General features: G+C 41.0%; 1 long non-coding RNA gene across 1 annotated transcript; it reads left to right on the top strand.

The window, feature by feature from the left end:
- The first annotated feature begins 507 nt into the window (after positions 1-507).
- Positions 508-11,409, top strand: LOC135577274 (uncharacterized). The gene is made up of 2 exons (XR_010468913.1): positions 508-1,268; positions 11,241-11,409. It is a non-coding gene; the product is annotated as an uncharacterized LOC135577274 (long non-coding RNA).
- Positions 11,410-14,948: the final 3,539 nt, after the last annotated feature.

The following is a 14,948-nucleotide window of genomic DNA, read 5'->3' as shown; positions in this document are numbered from 1 at the left end:
AAGGCTGCTTCCAACCTGAACTACTCTATGATTCTACTATGATATTCAGGAACTAGGTTAACCCACATTCAGAGATATCCAGAATGTGGGTTAAGTACAGGTAGAAGAGTACAGCTGCTACATCCAGGTCAATGAGATGCATCTGGGTTCCCAGCCCATCCTTGCCTCAGCTAGCTTCCTCTGTAAACCAGGCATCTGGGCCAGGTAGTGATGTTGCTTAGCAGCTCACCCTGTAAGCAGGGCACTTTCGCTGCTATTAGCCCTAACTACTTAATACAATCTTGACAGTAGTAAAGCCTGGCATTTTGCAATATCGACCCACTACTGTGAAGTATGAAATTAATCTTCAGAATATCACATAAGGTAGGAGCTTTGTTCATTGGAAACAAGGATCGCAAGACTCTCAATGAAGTAGAGAGCCATAAACACAGCAAAAACCACCCCAGCAGTATGAATTTTTAACTGAAACATCAAAAGCCAGGGTACTGACTAGAATCAAGAGGCTTCTAATGATTGTACAAAATAATAATAACTTTAATGCTCATAATTTTCAGGTGATTTATTTAATCTTCACACACACCCACAACAAAGGAACACAAAACAGTTCTGTCTGTACTGCATGAGGACTATGAGGCAGAGAAAGAATATGGGATCTGCCCAGGGCCAGCATGAGGTGTCTGGAATGCCTGGCTGCCAGCCTCATTCTCAAAATACATCACTCCTTTCTAGAGGCAGCAGCTGTTTGTTTGTTCTCTGACACTTATAGAGCATCTAAGATTATTTCCATTGAAGATAATAATCTGTCCAGTCCAGTGGGAACAAAATTGGGTCATAAATGTTTAAGCTGATCTGGTTTCACTGAAGACTCCTGGTAAGCTCATGGTTGCACACAACACTGTAATTATCAGGTTTGAGAAGCTGACTGACATTCTGGGAAGGCTGGGGCAATAGGCCTTTGTTTCAACACAAGAGGGGCCGATCTCCTGGTCGGTGCAATTCCTGTAGCCTGATTTGTTCCTCGTGCAAGGAAAAGGCAAGCGTTTCCCAAACCCATGACTGATGCATGCACTGGAGACATGAAAGTGCAAAGTCTTGGGAGTTAAGGCTTCCTCTAGGAGGTTTGCACTTTCCTCTACATTCAGTTGTGTGATGGGCTTGTCTGTCCCATGAGAATGGGGACATAGTGGAGTCCTAGGGAAAGTGGCAAAGAAGGGGGTGTAGACAGGAGGAATTGTCCCAGCAAGCAGGATCCAGACCTGAAGCCACAGGTAGGCCATTCTTGTAATGCTCTGATCTTTTTTGAGATTCTGGGCAAAACATATGCATTTACATTTTTCCACAACAAAGTTACTGAAAAGACTATTTGGGGTTTTTTTGTTGTTTGTTTTGTTTTGTTTTTTGTTTTGTTTTGTTTTTAACTGGGATGTTCACCAAAATTTGATCATTTTAAAGCAGCAGAACAGCAACAAAGCTGGTGGACAGTATCTTGTGTCTGCAAGGAAGATTCTCAGACCTTCTGACTTCCAGCAAGTTCCTACACAGAAGCCACCAATGTTTTTATACCAAGAACAGTAGCATTTAAATGACCAACCTCATTTCTATTGAAGAAATTCGTTCTTATTGCTCTTCTTTTCTTTGATCAGAGGCAGGTAGAATGAAAACAGATACCAATCTGACTGCTTGCTACAAACATTTGATTTCTTCTGCTTTTCATACCCTATCTGGCCATTTCTTTATGTCCATAGGACACAGTGAAATGCTTATGCTGCCTCAGTATAGGTTTTTCCACTGAAGCAATCTTGAGTTGCAGGCTAGGCACTTTGGACATCCTTACTGTTACTGAAGAAATACAGGTACCATGAAAGGATAATTAAGCCCACCTAAGAATCCAAAAGTGTGTCAAACAGCTAACACTGGGTCTTGTAACAACCTACAATCAGCATGTAAAGCCCAAGGCATCTGCATGTTGACAACACGGTTTAATCCAGTAATAAAGTAGGCTAAATGATTATTATAGCTAATAGTATTTTTAATGGAAGTGAAACTATAGAAGAGAAGTTACACAAACATATTGATTTCAGCTCTACCTCCCTGAGAAGTCTGTGCGATTTTGTTATTTATGGCCCATTTTTAAAAAAAAACCCCAAGGCTTACAAATGTAGAATTGTACAAAATGTAGAAAATGTACAAAAAATGTAGAAATGTACAAAATGGATGGTTGTGCACCAAAATGAGGGATTTGCGTGTTTAACTGCCCATATTTGTATTCTTCCACCCAGTTTACATATTCAAAGGCAAAGATTGTTGTATTTATCAGTGCACAAATGAAAGGAGGAGAGATAAATGACCTGGTTTGCAGAGGTGCTAAGCAGATGCAGTTCCCATTTATTTCAACTGGAGTGTGAAAAACAGGCCCTAAGTGACTGGACGAAGCTCACACAATGCATGATTGTCAGTGCCAGGAAGAAAACTCAGAAATCCTTCCAGTCTAATCCTCCCAGTCTAAATCCTCCCCAGTCTAAACTCTAGACACAGAAAAAAAAAAAGGCAAGCTGTACAATGGCCTGACCACTCTCTTACTGCTACCTTTGCTGGCTAAGAGAATAAAAAAAGGGGACATGAAGAACTCCTGTATAATCTTTAATGACTAACAAATAATGCCAAGTAGGGCAAGTAAATACGTGTGAAGCATTGCTCACACACCCAGCAACTTGCTTGTGTGTCACAGATGGCTTTAGTGAAGAGCCAAAAAAAGAAAGAGAGAATGAAAAAGGAAAACAAGTTATAGTCCAGATAAAGAGTAAGATAAAGAGACAAAGACATTTTCTAGTATTAAAAAAAAAAATCCCTTAAAAGTGCTACAAAAACTAATGATAAAAATCATAGAACCATTTCCCTCTCCTTGATAACATGTAGACTAATCTCTACATAAATAGAAATAACAGCCCTTTGAAATGGCAATGATTTGCTTGGAAAACACTCATTAAAAATGTCCTGCAATTATTGACTCTATCATTATTTCTTGGCAGCAGCTGAGTCTCACTGCATCTTGTGTTGTTTTTCCAATGAAAAGCAAAGCATTGTTTGGAAAAAAAAAAAACACAACAACAACAAAACACAAAACCAACAACAACAACAGTGACAAAACACAGTAAAAAAACCTATAACACCAAAAAATCCCACAAGGACATCGTATTTGAAATATGTGCTTGGTGACATGGAGCTGATTGCCCAAAGGAATCAGGATACATATATTTGTATTATTGTACACGTGAGTAGCTTGAATCATGTACTGCTTGCTCTCTTTGTTTGGATTATGCAGCTTGGCTGGGCAGCCATCCAAAAGATTCACATTAAATTCTAGCTATATTCAGCACAAAAGTCATCTAGCATCAGAGGATCAAAGTTACATCAACCAACAAGCACCAAGGAATTGATAAGCCACTAAAATTAGGTCATCTCCTAGCAGCTGCCTTTGATGGATGAAGTAGAATTTAGCCTCAGGTTTTCTATTTAAAGATCTGTTACAGCATCTTTTCCTGCAGCTACAATGAGAACACAACAAAGTGTAATGTTTCTGATTAAATGTTTAATCATTACTTTTTACTCTTCTGATTGTTTCTGCAACAGCACAGATTTAGTGCACACACTATTTGCAGCATTTCTAGCTCTTTTAACACTGACATTAAAATAATCAAGATTTTCAGTTCCTAAGCTGTAAAACCCAAGAGATTATTTTCAAAAAACATAGATAAAAATCTTGCAAGGCTGTTTACTTATCATACTTAGAGAGACAGACTGTCACTTATTGGAATTGAAAATGAATTTCTATGCAATTATCCCACTACTGTGTCCACTGGAAGAATCACTGCATCAATAGGAACTGTATGAATACAGAAGTATGTACCCCTGCATAAGTACATGTGGGGCTATAGACATTTTTATGCATTTATGATTTTATTTGTGGAGACTTTTGGAGAAATTATTTAATTAATCTCACTAACACATACTTTTAAAGGTACTTGCCAGTGCACTAGGCTATCTTAGGTCATTAATAACTGGCATTATGATTGCTTGACAGAGTACAATATCAAGACACTCTTGTGATATCAGTGTAATACAAATGGTGCCATCATTAGCAACTTTTGTAAAGACCTCAAAAGGAAATGAACAAAAAAAACCCAATTAGTTTCACATGCATAGAACCTGCCCTTGACCTGTTCAGAATATGACCAGTTTCTGCTGGCTGCAGCCTCTGTTCAGCACTGCTGTGTCATCATGAGTGTAGATGAAACTAACAGAGGACTTTGTTGTCAGTGTTTTCAATATGACATCTTCTCATGTCTGTTAAAATCAGTAACATCTAATTTAAATAATCTTGAAAAGCACAAGAGGGGAAAAGAAAGAACATCGACCCAATGGAAAAGATGAAGTCAACAGCCTTACTGACTTCTCAAGTTAAAAAATAATGGGGGAGATTTAAAATTACAGTACATGACAATGTCACGTAAGACTCATAAGTTAACGTTCTATAACTGATGGACATATGTATGCCGCTCTGTAGCAGCCATGCCCTGTTCTCCCTCGTGCCAGCCTAGTAAGTGGGCTGTTGCTGCGTAAGTTTTGCAAGGGGTGGAAACTCCCTGCTCTGTGCATTTCCATTCCAAATTTGGTGTGCTCAGTCTTTATTACTTGAGGAACCATCGTTATTCACTGTAGTTCAAAGTCTAGATCTAGCTTTTTCCAGCTACATCTTTTTTCAATTAAAAACCTAAACTGGGGCAGAGGGGAGAGTACGTAATACATCTGGAGTAGCAACACATCTGAAACTTTTTCTTTTCAAGGAAGAATCTTTATGAGCAGAATGCAAATGAGCTTAATTTATCAGTGGTGCTTAGTACTGCAGTCTGTTTGGATCTCAAGCTAATCAGCTTCCTCTTTTGCTCAAGGCCTCAGAGAAAAAGCCAGCCAGGGCACCAGCTTGAAGGTGCCTATCTGGCTTGTGGAGCAGGACATCTGGCGAGATGAGGATGCTTTGATGCCATATAAATTTCTGACAACCTCAGCTGAAGGCTGTCTGTCATAACATCTGCTGTCTTACTGTGCTATGACCACGTTTTTTGTATGCATTAAGCATATCTGATATTACACTATGTAAATCTTGGGATTTCAGTTTTGACTGGCCTAACAAGCAGTGGGAGAAAAGTGCCTTTTCTGCCCTCTAGCTGCCCTCCTTGGCTCATCTTAGCATTAACATCCTTTCTCTTAATTTGTTTACTAACAGACTTACATCATCATCTACTAATAACTGTGTGCTCAAGGCAAAACTGGCCAAAGACGCCAGAACATAACAAGAGTTCGCTTGCTTTGTGACATTGCATCTCTACATTGATCTAAGGAAATAAACGCAAGGCCCTCTATTGTTAAACAAAATACCTGAAACCTTTTCAAAGGAGTAAGGCCACATATTTTCACTAGGTCCACACAAAGTTTGATTAACCCAGAACAGAAAAAAATAATAACATTTGCAGAAGAAATTGCACTGTCCTGGTTGCTTTTTCTGGCAGTGGCTCTGATCTAAAGCTATTACCGAATATATTTTTTTTTTTTCAGCTATGCTTACTCTTGACAGTGACAAACACTCACAAATGAGAATGGGAGTTTAGTATACATATTATGCTGTCCTATACTAACCTCAACACTATACAACATTCTTTAATCCATGACTGTAAACTAAACCTCAATTGTCCAGGAACTGATCTGGGGCACTTTAAAAATACCCTGTTGGTCCATTTATCAGATAATAATTTTTAGTTTCAGAAATTTTTGTATTTTCCCCTCCTCTTTCCTTATGGAACAAGGATGTTCCTTGATGCAACAAATTGTGTAATAATCAGAATTTGGGAATAATCTAAAGAAGAAAGAATATCTGTCCTTCTCTTTAGTGCTGCTACCAGCTTTATCAAATGCCAATACCATTGAAAAGTTAAACAGGGAAAGAAATGAAACATGGGGGGAATAAAAAATAAGTGCAGCTATTTCTCCTTCAATTAGAGTTAGTGATTAAAAGGAGGAAGAGATAAGCCCCTGCCCTCCCCTCCCCATATTTTGGACATCTGCTTGGCATATCTACAGTTTTTAGTTTTGAAAAAATGCTGCGTTTGTAAATCTGATAGTTATTATTGTTATTTTGACAAACCATACTTTGTTACTAAATAAAGTGAGAAATAATTGGAAACAGATCAAATAACATTTTTATGAGCTCTAGTCCTATTCACCAGGTATGAAAGTACTAGTAGTTGTAGATCATCGTGCTTGGCCACACTTCGTTGCTATGCATTACATTCCAAAACACAAATGCACAAACCCACTGACAAGGAGAGGAAAATTGTGGTTACTTGTCTTCTTAGATGAAAAGACCTGCTTCTTCTCTGCCTCCTTGTCTATGTCAGAAGAGTTGTATCATCCTATCCATGTCTTCTTGGAAGGGCGATGTGTCCTGTTTCCACTTAAAGGTTGAGAGTTTGGCAAGGAATGTTCTGATCTTCTAAGAGTGAACAAATGTTGTGCAAGATCTCATTACAGAGTTCCCTGCTAGCTAGCCCAAAAATCTTCACCAGGCAATCACTGTTTCTTGGGTATGCTTATGAACCAAGAAGAGCTTCTCAGTTACGCAGCGTGCAGTACGCTGTCCAGATACAAAAGCTACAAGAGAGGAAAAGTGTTTATAGAAAAAAGGGTCATTATACACCACCACATCTTGATGGCTCACTAATCTAAGTAAGCCATAGCGAAGATTAACGTAGGCTGACAGTACGAGGTTTGATTTGTGGTCATGTGCTCTGAGAAATCAGCAGTGCCAGCTGTCTTTCAGAAAGCACTGTCGTTGTTTTCCATACCCATGAACTGCACTGGAGAAGAAAACTGAGGAAAGAATGATAAGACTCACAAAATCAAGCCCTTGAACATGAGCAGATTAAGCAGCAGGATTAAGATTTTCCACTGCCTCTTAATTGAGCCCCCCATGCTCCCCAAACTTAGTTCCTGTGGCCACATTCAGTTACAGATGTCATGCCCACAGGTGGGTACATAATATAAAACACCGTCAGACATCCTTATTCCGAAGAATGGGCAGTTACTCAGTATTTATGTTTATCCTACTCATTCAACATGGGATCTCAGGTGTCATTTGCTGCATACCTTTCAAACCCTACAAGCGAATTTTCTTTCTCTTGGTCTTTTATCTGGCTTTTACATTGTAATATGTTCACATGGTTTTCTGGTTTTTCTTTTTTTTTTAATCTTTAAATAAACCTGAATACATTTACTAAAATGATATGTCATTATTACCATTTGTAGATGCACAAGAAGCTGTGTTTCAATGAGAATAAAGACAAATTTGGCCACACTGTAAGCTAATTTGGGGGGCCAGTTTGAGATGCCAACCACATTTATCAGTACTTGATAGCACTCCATGTTTGCTGAATATGGTTCTCACAGCCATCAGTTTCTGCTGTGAGGGGTTAGCATTTCTGCAGATCAGACCAACACCTCTTGACATGGATGTTCCTAAATCAAGAACCTACTGTGCTTCCCCACCCATCCAGGATCCTTCTCTTCACCTGCTATTTCTCACCCTTTCAGTGACTGTACTGCAGCAAAACTGCCATAATTCTCATCCTACCACGGCAGTAAGATTTGGGTTGTGGCAAGGACAGCATCTCTGCTTTTGGGTCTGGTATTCAGCTCCATATAAGTGCTGAGGGCAGCAATTTCAGGGGAAAATTTACAATGGAAAGTCTCTCCTTTGCGGTTTGTGTATGTGCATGCACGTGTGGGTAGGAGAGGTGACTGAAGCAGAAAACTATAATTTTCCCTTGCCTTTCCCTAGTATCTTGTCTATAACCTTCTGATCCCATCTTCTTTTCTATCCTGCAACTTGTTGCTGAAGATATAGAGCCCAGCTTAGAATCATAGAGCAGTTTGGGCTGGCAGGGATCTTCAAAGTTCATCTAGTCCAACGCCCTTGCAATGAGCAGGGACATCTTCAACTAGATCAGGTTGCTCAGAGCCCTGGCTAGCCTGGCTTTGAATGTCTCCAGGGATGGGGCATCTACCATCTGTCTGGGCAACTTGTTCAGTGTTTTACCACCCTCATAGTAAAAAAATTCTCCCTCCTGTCCAGCTTGAATCTCCCCTCTTTTAGTTTAACACATTACCCCTTGTCCTCTCACAACAGTCCCTGCTAAAGGTCTGTCCTCATGTTTCTTATAAGCCCCTTTTAAGTACTAAAAGGCCACAATAATGTCTTCCCGGAGCCTTCTCTAGGCTGAACAACCCCAACTCTCTCATCTTGGTGGCCTCCTCTAGACCCTCTCCAACAGGTGCATGTCTTTCCTGTACTAAGGGCTCCAGAGCTGGACACGGGACTCCAGGTGGGGTCTCACCAGGGCAGAGCAGAGGGGCAGAATCACCTCCCTTGACCTGCTGACCACCCTCATTTCAATGCAGCCCAAGATATGGTTGGCTTTCTGGGCTGCAAAGTCACACTGCTGGGTCATGTCCAGTCTTCCATCCCCCAGTATCCCTAAGTCCTTCTCTGCAGGGCTGCTCTCAATCCCTTCATCCCCCAGCCTGTTGATACCAGGGGTTGCCCTGACCCAGGCACAAGACTTTGCACTTGGCCTTATTGAACCTCATGAGGTTCACACGGGTCCACTTCTCAAGCTTGTCCAGGTCCCTCTGGGTGGCATCCCATCCCTCAGGCATGTCAACTGCACCACTCAGCTTGGTGTCATCTGCAAACTTGCTGAGGGTGCACTCTATCCCAATATCTATGTCATTAATGAAGATATTAAACAGTACCGGTCTCAGTATGGACCCCTGAGGGATGCCACTTGCCACCGGTGTCCATCCAGACATTGAGACTTTTACCACTACTATCTGGGTGTGACCATCCAGCCAGTTCCTCACCACCGAACAGTCCACCTATCAAATCCATGTCCTCCAATTTAGAGAGAAACATGTTGGGGGGGACTGTATCAAAGGCTTTACAGAATTCCATACAGGTGACAACCGTAGCCCTTCCTTTGTCCACTGATGTAGTTACTCCATTGTAGGAGGCCACTAAGTTGGTCAGGCAGGACTTGCCCTTGGTGTAGCCACACTGGCTGTCTCTAATCACCTCCCAGTCCTCCATGTGCCTTAGCATAGCTTCTAGGAGGCTATGTTCCATGATCTTCTCAGGCACAGAGGTGATGCTGACAGGTAAGCCTACAACCTTTAACTTCTCTGCCACTGCTTCTGCAAAGGTTTGGGGTGGGGTTGCCCAGTTAGGGCCAAGACACATAATTGTGAGTGGTTTAGAAATGTATAGTGAGACTAATGTGAATGAAACACCATGAAAAATGTTCGCTGAATAAGAAGGAAAAATCATTACTCTCAGGAATTCATTAAAATCTGGACCAGACATCCAACTGAAATGGTGGAAGACCCACATTTGAGCCACTTGAAGCTCAGGTGGAAAAAACCATCCATTTTGCATGTGCTGTCACTAGATGATTTGAACACATCGTACCAGACCTTTTCCAGCTGATATTTCTAGGATTAAATCTTGCTCTTGTAATGCTGCCAGCAGTCTGTATATGCTTTTCCTAGCTGCAGTGGTCAAGAAAGGTACATTCACAGCTATATCAATGCCTTTTCCGTTTAGTTGCAATAGTCGTAATGAGTATACAAAATATTTTATATTCTTTTTCCTTGCCATATATAGCAATTATTCTGTCATTCATCGAATGTACACAAATTCCTTTTCATATGTAAATACACCATTTGCTTCACAGCTCTAGCCAAACAGTTGTGCAGTTCTTTGTCAAGAAGATAATGTATTTAATCATGGAGTGCCTTGTTTCCATTGTATTGAACAGGTGTTGTTTAATGGCACAGCCATTGTAACATTATATTCGTTTATTAATGTGAGTGTAACGAACATATTGTACAGACATGAATGTGCTGGTCTCATGGTTAGGGTTAGTGGTTTCTTATGATGTGGTATGTGTAGGATGGTGGCTTAGATTCAGACTACAGAGAAGCAGGAGTTCATTATAACAACTCCAAGTGATGTGGCTGGTTTTGGCCCTTGTTCACTTTTGAAAAGCACAGAATACATGAAAGACTTCATTGAAAATGTGCAAGTTATTCAGTGTGGTTAATTCTATGCTGGCTTCACTCCCACCTTCTTTCAAGACTGCGTATGTGACCATGCTTTCTGAAACAGCAAAACCAATATGCAGCAGATTCATGTTGCTTTTGGCTACATGTGCAGTGCCTAGTATCCTATTTCATGAAGTGACCTGTCTTCAAATATGACAGAGGCAGTCAGTAGGTGATCAGCTGAAACCATGAAACAATGCCTGTCTGGTTAGCATAGCTGCAAAAGTTCTGTCCCTTTATTTACTCATTTTTGCACATGCTGCCACATTTTTATGAGTTACTGCTCTGAGTGTTCCCTACCTAGATCAGCCAGCTGGCAAGGTAGCTATATTTGCACAGGCAAATCAGGTGAGTAAGTGGAATAACTTAAGCATCTGATTTTTCTTATTGCATGAAGTCACCCATTAAGCATCAGCCCTCAGGGGGCCAGAATTCACAAATGTAGGTAAACGCCTGCAGTGCCCATTTGCTTTATGGAACTCAAGTACCCACTTCAGTTTGTTTGGACACACGTCTGATCTTTTTGTTTTAATGCTTTATGCTAACTGTGATGCCCTATACCATCACTACGCTGTGTATTAGAAGTATTTTTTCCCCTCCCTTTTGGAAACATTGCCTTAAATTTCATGGTATGTGCTTAAGTGATTCCATTAGAGAAAAGATTAATAAATGCAACTAAATCTGCACTTCTGTACTGTACCCTCTGCTATATGATGTCTTTGGTTTTGTATTGTCTGGCAATTAAACAATCTTAAGTGCGTTAATCTCCATTTCACTTCCATCCATAATGCTAACTGGCCCTTTCACAGCACTTTCTATCAGTCAGCCACAAGCACTTTCTTAGTAAAGCAAACGATGGCATCTCATTAATGATTTTCATTCCTGCTTTCTGGACTCCATCAGTTGCCAATGTTTTACTTTTAGTGGAGGGCCAAGAATAGAGCAAGGTAGGTAGAAAATAAAATAAAGTGTTAATATTATTGAAACTTTTTACACTCTTGTCTTGATTCTTCTTTAATTTTTTACAGGAGATTGAGCAAATGTCCTCATGAAGCTGCCCAGTTTTTCTTCCTGTTTAGACTGAAAAACATATTGGCCTCATTTTCATCTCACTAAGATCAGCTTTGCAATCTTTCAAATCCAGTTTTGGCTGAGTGACGTCACAGTTAAAACTGAATAAAGAAGAGGAGAAACTGATTCATTATCATCTGTGTTTCAATTTTCTACCATGGGGCTTGGAATCAAGGCAGGGAGCTTTCAGTTTGAGCAGAAGGGGAAGTCACCTCTGTGTTCATGGTCGGTCACAACCTGGGCAGAGCACAAAGGCCGCACACATGATGATCCCTCAGCCCTGCAAGCTCAGCCTGGGTAACTGTGCTTTGACCTGCCATGGCTACAGGAGATAGGTGAAAAACTTGGACCTTTACTTGAGCCACTTTGCTGATTTGCTGTCTCCTGTTAAGTCAGTTGGAACTGTTGTGCCTTAGCTCTCAAATCAGGCTATATTCTATGGCCCAAACCACTTACTGTGTTTTTTGTTCTTAACTCAGACAACAGAGTCTGTCTTCCGTGGACACCTGTTTTCTTCTGTGAAAACTAGTTTTACGGGGCTGCCTTCCAAACCTACTGCAGGTTAGAAAGAGAGCAGGGGACTCCTCATTCAATGACACATGGGTTCATTTTGTGTTGTAACAGTGACATCTAGCACAGATCCTCATACAGCCTTAGAACTATAGAATCATAGAATAATTTTGGTTGGAAGAGACCCTCAGGATCATTGAGTCCAGCCATAGCCTAACTCTAGCACTAAACCATGTCCCTAAGAGCCTTTTAAACACCTCCAGGGATGGTGACTCCACCGCTTCCCAAAACTGAACACAGTATTCAAGATGGGACCTCACCAGCACCAAGTACAGTGGCCTTAGAAGTTCCCATCTTGGTGAAGGCCTATCAGGACACCATGCATGCACATCCTGAAATACAGCCTATTCTCAAAGCAACTTGTCTGTCTAATAAGCAGGGTCAGTAGGTGGACAATGGATTTGTTTTGAGTGGGGGTGAGGGCAATTTGCCTACTGTTACTAAACAAGACAGTGAGAAAACCGGGAGCAAAAGCAGCTTTTATCTTCCCAGTACAACACTGTGTCTCACAAGCCACATCAGGCTATTTTATTTAGCTAGTTTTTAACTGAATTTATTATTAACCAGCATTAATTGTATAACCAGAGGGGAACAGTAGCCAGCAGCCCGCTGTGGCAGACCACGCACCCTTCACAGCAGCCTGGCAGCTGTTCCTTCCTCGAAGGATGCAGGCCACAGTTCTGACCATCAGATGATCAACGTCACAGGTTGTTTCACCACCTCTCCTTGTTAATACCTCAGCTTTGTTACCTGCCACAGGAGACCTCAGGACAGGTTTTGAAGTATGCCTATCATGTAAATCAGATTTAAAAAATCACCCTCTCCCGTTGTGGAACTGACAGCACAGCCAGGTTTACCTACAGGAGCAGTCTGCAACCTGGACTTCAAAAGGAGAGACACCAGGGACAGCTAAGTCCATGCAAGCCCTGAGTGGACTTTGCTCAGACATCTTTGATACCCAGAACTGAAGGTATCAGCTACCTGACCTGTAGCTGAAGTGGAGAAAAGCAGTTCTCCCATCTCTGCTATGGTAAATGTGGCAGTTGCACATCCCACGATAAGATACGGTGCCTTCAACAGCACAGTTAATGGCTTTTTAGCAGCATTTGTGCCCTACTGTGCCTGTCCCCATGTACACATCTCGTGTGGTGCCAAGGTGCTGACAGTCACATCCTCCCCGAATCCAGGGCACGGTGACTTCAAGGAGGGGTGGGACCCCCAGTCAATAGACAAGGACCTCAAGGAAGGAGGTGCCCAGAGAAGCTCAGAAGCTTCTGGACCGTGTTGTAATGACCACAGTCAGATCTGACCAGGCTATAAAATGGGTTTCATGCCAAAGACCCCCTTTGAGTGGTCCTCTCAGAGCAGCGGGTCTGTGAACTGGAGCTCTCCCCTCAGACTGGGATGCACTCTAAGGAGACTTCCCAGGATTGAATGTGCCTCATCTCCTCTTCTGGTGAGCGGTTGCTTTTCACTTCTGGATATATCCTTGAGTGAGTCCTTGCCCACTTCAGGCAAATCATTTTTCTCTGCTGGGTGACCTTGAGTGAAAGAGGCCTCTGCTTTTGTTTCTTGTGAGTGAACACGCACACTGTGGATCCTCATTATTCTTAGGTGGTCAGACAACAATAATTTCCTCAACTGGTATCTGAACCTGTGTTTTATGCTGTCAGAGTGCTACGTAATTTGGATAAGCCCTGTTTCTAGTTGGCTTACTGGCTACACTTTCTGGCTAGAATAAAGTCTGTGTGGAGCTTGCTGTCTGCCTAAATTGACTCTTGGGGTACCTCTGTGACAGTAAAACTTTTGATAGAATCCTTTAAACTAGCTGTCCTGTGAAACACAAGCATAAGGCATAGCAGGGGGGCTTTTTATTACATGTCAGGTAGAGACGTATATGAGACATCACACTTAATATTAATCTTTTACAGATTGTCCTTCCTCTCACATCAGGACATTACACCATTACCTGCGGCAAGAGCTCTTCTTACTTGATGCAAAAATATTCTGATTTTGGCCATGAGAAACATTATTTCACTACATACAGAAATTAAAAGAATGCATTCTTAAATTAATAAAAAGAAATCCCCAATTGATAGAAAAAGGCAAACAAATTCTGTTCACAGCTCTGCATCTGTCAATGATAATAGCCAACTTACTCCAAATTGTCAGCAATGTATAACAGCTAAGAGCAAACTTTGGCCAGTAACCATGGTGCATTTTATCTTACTATAAACAGAATTGCTAACACGCAAACTGATACCCAATCACAGCTGTATGAAAATAGCAGAGCAGCTAGGTAGGGAAGACAGGTGATAGTAGGTTTTCCAGAAATAATTGTCCCTAAACAATAGAGGTTCTCTGTGCAAAAGCTTTCTAATGGGAAGATCAATATCTTCCAACTATTATTTCAATAACACTATTCTTCATTAATAGAATAAACCCATTAATATTGCCATGCATCACTTAAGTGATAATAAAGGCAATACACCATTTTAAGAAGAAATCTTCTGTCTCCAAATTCATGTTTTTCACCCTGGAAGAAAAATGTTATTACAAAGAATCACTACAGCCTTTCATTTAGGAAACTTTTAAGTTTGTGGGTTTTGGTGGTTTTTGTGTTTGTGCGGTTTTTTTTGTGTGTGTGGCTTTTTTCCCCAAAGATTTATGAAGACGAAAGAAAGTTCAAGCATCTCTGAAGTGAAACTAGAGCCTATACAGCTGAGGAAAATGCAGTGATCTGTGACAGTATAATTCCCTCTTTCTAAAAATTTGTGCCTGAAGTGATGGGATGTATATGGGTACAATGCAGCTGCTGTATGGTCTCAGGCAAAGTGCAAGGGAGAGTTAAGTTATATGGGTGCTGAAATGATGTCACTAAACATAGCTATCATTAAATTATTTTTAAAGTTCCAATGCAGAAATATGATCGTACTAGTCAACAGTTACTGGACAGACCAGCTGGGAGGATCCACTAGCAGCATAATTCTGGACATAGACACTCAACACATTTCATATGAACCTTAAAATAAGCAGAAAGAGGTGCAGGATTCTAGAACTATTTTTAAAAAGTATTTCATAATAACCCTCTCTAC

This window comes from Columba livia, chromosome Z (genome assembly GCF_036013475.1).
Source record: "Columba livia isolate bColLiv1 breed racing homer chromosome Z, bColLiv1.pat.W.v2, whole genome shotgun sequence".
NCBI classification, from domain to species: domain Eukaryota; kingdom Metazoa; phylum Chordata; class Aves; order Columbiformes; family Columbidae; genus Columba; species Columba livia.
The sequence above is the reverse complement of the archived record's forward strand: the minus strand, read 5'-3'. Positions and strand labels throughout refer to the sequence as shown.